General features: G+C 28.7%; 1 pseudogene across 1 annotated transcript; it reads left to right on the top strand.

Moving 5' to 3' along the window:
* Window positions 1-1,442: 1,442 nt before the first annotated feature.
* On the top strand, window positions 1,443-1,531 carry BDBG_17416 (annotated as a pseudogene). Its single transcript has one exon. The product of its transcript is annotated as a tRNA-OTHER (tRNA).
* The last annotated feature ends 3,726 nt before the right edge of the window (window positions 1,532-5,257 follow it).

Raw genomic sequence — 5,257 nt, 5'->3', positions numbered from 1 at the left:
GTATCTTAATAAAGTGCTTATAACTCTGACAGAGTATAAGCTCTATATTAAATTAATAAAATATACATTTGAAATGAAAGAGTTGAAGTTTGTAGAATATGTAGTAAGTGATGACTGTATATATCTCATTCTGAACAAATTGAATATCATAGTGAATTGATCACAGCTGAGAAATGTATACTATATATAACAGTTTCTTAAGTTAGTCTTATATTACTGCAGATTTATCAAGAATTTTATACAAATAGCTGTATCACTCTTAGATCTCTTAAGAGAAATAAATACTAATCTGTGAAAGAAGAAGTTTCATTCAATTATCTGAAATGTTATATGTGAAGAGGCCTTTCTCATACTGAGAAAATGTGTGATAACATTCTCAGTACTTATTTAATCAGATCATGATAAATCTTTCTACATTGAGATAAACATATCTGAAATAAGCTATCAGAGACACTCTTCTACAGATGAGTAAGAATAACAAGCTACATCTAGTGATGTATGATAGTAGAAAACTATCAGATGCTGAGCTTAATTATTCAGTATATAAAAAGAAATTGCTAGTGATTAAACATGCACTAGTATTATAAGATAGATATATTAATAACAGATATATAATAATAATGATCACAGATTATAAAAGCCTCATCTATCTATAATTGATAATAAAACTCTTTAAATACTTAGTATATTGAATCTCAGAGTTTTAAGTGTATAATCTTTATATTAAATACTGAAAGAAATCAGACACTGTGATATCTGATGTAAATAGTTACAGACTCAATTTCATAAATAAGAGTTCTGTAAATCAGATACAAGAGAAGTTTGTATTAAATATAGTAAGAGAATACAAGAAATCAGAATAAGTAAATGCAATGATATCTTACTTGAATAATAGTAAGATATCAGATAATAAACATCTTATAAAAGTAGTAAAAGAGATACTTTCAAACTTCAAGCTGAGAAAATTAAAAAATAATATTATACTTTATCATAATCTAGAATATGTAGAAGCTCTCTATCTGAAACATTCATTTAAATATAACTTGATAACTCATATGCATAAGAAATTCAGTTACTTAGAAAGTTCTGAACTTATAAATGTACTTGAATCAAGAGTATACTAGTCAAGCATAATTGAGAACATTCAGATATATACTCACAAGTGCTTAAATTATCAGGTCATAAAAGAATCTAAGAGAGGATTAGAATATAAGAAAGTGCAATATCAGATAAAATATATAATACAACTATTTAAATAATAAGAGATAAATCTTATAGATATATTATCATAAACATCAAACAAAAATCATTGAATAATCACTGCTATTGACTATACTACTGACTGATTAGTTATGAAAGCAGTTTCAGAGATAATAGAGAAGATAGTGATAAAGTTTCTATATAATGAGCTCTATATCAACTATGAAATACTGCATGAGATTGCCCCGGTGGCCGAATGGTTAATGCGGCCACCCGGTAGCGCCTTGGCGTGGGAAACCAAGGCGCGTGGGTTCGAAACCCGCAGGGGATACATTAAATCCAGAACTCAAGCACCTCAGGTTCCTAATAAATACAGAGGTGTACAAATCACTTCAATGAATCACTCTATGTTCCTGGGCTGGGAAGTTATTATCGCATGTATCTAATTGTCACTCCTTTGTATTTTCCTATGTTCTTGTTATCTTGGCGTGGTCTCAACACCTGTATTTCCTCCTGTATAACCAACACTTGACCTGTATTTAACATCACGCAAGGACTCATCATAAGCTCCGCTTGCATATGAGTATAATGGAAGAATAATAATAATAATAATAACTGCATGAGATTCTACCTGATAACAGTGTGAATCTTGTAGAAGAAGTGATGAGGCATTTTATAAGTCAGTTATAGATAACATATTGTAGAACAACACTATATCATTCATAGATAAATAAGAAGATGAAACACTTGAATGAAATCCTGAATAATATGCTAATGAAATATCTAGTGAGTAAGTCTATAAGACTATGAAATGAATATCTCAGATAGATGCTATTAGTCACACAGATTCAGCAGCATGCAGTCTTCAAGTATTCATCATTCTATCTGTTGTATGAATTGCATCCGCGCATTTCAGAGAATGCTTTGAAAAAGATAAGAGAGAGAACAGCAGTTGTGAATACAACAGTCATAGATACAGCAGTTGCAGACACAGAATCAAGATTGAAAGAGATCAGTTACACACATATAAAAGCTAATAAGTTACTTCTGAACTGAGCAATTCAATCACAAAAAATATGAGACTCACTAGTTAAGAAATTAAGTCTTAAGATAAGAATATAAGTGCTTGTATACAATGAGAGTTCTGAGAAGTTTCAATCTAGATGATTTAAGCTCTATAAAATACTTAAATCACATTCTCTGAGAATATACACATTGAAAGAATCAGAGAGACAGATCTTATATAACTTAATAAATAATTTATATCTTATAGAGATGAAGATGTAAGATCTGAGTAAATTATAATTATCTACAGCACTATTATCAGTATTGAAAAAGAAGAGACTTATAATTAAGAAGTCTTACAAAGTAAGAGAAATCATAGATGTTTATGAATCAGATGATTTCAATTATTCTAATCTTTTCATAATTATAAGAAAAGAATGAGAAGTAATGAAGAAATCAGATAAATGTTACACTTTAATAAGTAATAAGACTGTAGCTATTATATGATAATATACTGCAGACAGTGAATATAATATGATAAAGAGCAGTCTTAAAGTAGCAGACTTATATATGAGTCAGATCACAGAAGAAAAAAGAATTCAGAGTTGAATTTAACTGTTTACATCAGTTTAATCACAGAGATAACAGAGAATAAAGTATCTGAAACATTCACAGATATATGAAATCAAGTCATCTTAATCTCTGAGAATGCTCAGAGATTAAGTGAGATTAGTTTCAATGAGCTATTCACTGTAGTAGTCTGAGTAGACTGACTGTGTAACCGTGTCTGAGATCAGGACCAGAATTTTTGATAGTTTCATTATCAATTTAACTGATCTCATTACACAGTTTTAACATTAGATAGTAGTCTTATACTATCTCAGTAAGACTTACTGTCTACTCTTGTTATATTTTTCAAATAAGATCATGATTTCCACTTCTTAATTTAAATTATTTTTATTGCTTTAAATGACTTTAAATCTCATTTGAGTGTTATCAAGAAGTGTTACTTTTTAAAAAATTAAAAATAGTCTAAAGAAAACCTTAAAATGTCTAAAAATAGTAACTTTGTACTAAGAATGAAATGAAATGAGATTAAATGAAATCACTTTCTTATTTTTTTCAAGTCATGGTTTCATTTTGAGATTTGATATATAGTCACTTTGCATGTTTTTTTAATGACTTGTCTCAGCGGGATTCATGTCAAGAAATATATGAGACCAGACTAAATAAGATCAAACGTGAAATTTATGATTCCGGCGGCCAGTCTAAGTCTGAGTGAGTGAAGAGAGAGAGTATAATATATGAGACAGAATCATAAAAGATGAAAGCTGTTAAATCTAGTCACTGAATACTGTATTATATAGAGATTATACAAGAGTGATGACTAGCAGATAAAGAAAAAGTGTAAGAAAAGAAAAGAAGATAACTTAAAAGAAAATGAATTAATTATTAACTATAAGAGTCAGCTGTAAAAAGACAAATATTATTATATATACTTCATCTCTTTTCATACATCACATATTTAATCTATTTTCAATGTCACATCATCTGAAAAACATCAAAAATAAAGAAAATCTCAAAACTTGAGATTTATAAGAGATTTGAGAGCTGCAAGCTGCTCTTATAATAACACTGTGTATGTCTCTGATTTCTCTACTACTCTGTGTATAACATTAATATTATTTATTACAAGATTGACTGAAATGTTAATATAGAAATGTGTACACATGTGTGTAGAAAAATTGAAGAAGAGTACAGAACTCACAGAATCAGAAGTCAGAGTAGAAGAGATAAAGACAGAAGAAACAGAAGAAGAAGAAGATACAGAATCAGATAAATAACAGCAGAAGTTATCTGAGACTGAATACTTATAATATGATATATGCACAATCTTTCTCATAGAGAAGAAAGAGAAAATAATAGAAAAAGTTTGAGAATGAGAGAGAATAGTCTTGACAGCATTATCATCTTTGAAAATTGAAATAATCTCTGATGCTATAGCAACTAAGAATCATTAGTATATAAAAACATAAAAAACAGAGATAATAATTACTGAATAAACACTCACTGATCTTAGAATTATACACATAATTACAACACATACAAGACTTCTCAGAAAGAGAGAGAGAGATGCAGAAAAATACAGAGAGAAGAATACAATATATAAACAGCTTATTCTTATAACAATATCTCAGATAAGATGTACAAGTTTCACACTTATAAATGTAAAAGAGTATAATATCTGTATTCTCATTTCTGAAAATATGAATATTCTTCATCTGCATTATGAAGTTGAATAATAAATATCAGAGAATAGACTGATATAAGTTGATTATTCTAAAGATATTTATTAGAGCAGATGTATCTGTAATATTAAATTTAATAATTGTAAAAAGTTTCTTAATGTCTGTAGATATTATGACTTTGTGTATGATAAAACTCATAACAATTTCTTCTAGAAAAATTAGTATTAGAAGAGAAGATGAAAAAGAAAAGACTTACACTCTTAACACTGTTAAGAAGAGAGATAATTCTCTGATATGAATACATAATTATTTCATCATGAATACTTAAAATGAATATAATAATCAGTGTCTGTGACTGAGCTTTAGATAGTTGTATTGTACACAGTCTTTGTATAATAAATTGTTCTAGAGATCAGTAAAAAGAACAGAAGTATACACACTGAGAAATGTAATTTACTAAGTCTATGCAACATCTTCTTGAAATAAGAAGAGCTGATAACAGCAGCAGAAGTAGCAGCAGAAGTAGCAGAAGTAGAAGTAGTAAGAGCAGAGGTAGTGAAAGTGAGAGAATCAGACACAGAAGCAAGTGTAGAAGATTGAGAGAGAGTAGCAGAGAAAGAAACAGAGAAGATAGAGAGAGATGTGAGAGACTCAGTCATATATAATATGATTAATTTCTTCATTATCATGTTCTTCAAGTTCTTAATTAACAATTCAATATTGAGTTCATCATCATCAGCAGACATAGATCTGTTAATATATGAAGATTCTATATAAATAAAAACAAACATATCAGCATCTGC

The sequence above is a fragment of the Blastomyces gilchristii genome (genome assembly GCF_000003855.2).
Source record: "Blastomyces gilchristii SLH14081 genomic scaffold supercont1.14, whole genome shotgun sequence".
In the NCBI taxonomy this organism is placed as follows: Eukaryota; Fungi; Ascomycota; class Eurotiomycetes; order Onygenales; family Ajellomycetaceae; genus Blastomyces; species Blastomyces gilchristii.
This window is presented reverse-complemented; position numbering and strand designations above follow the sequence as displayed.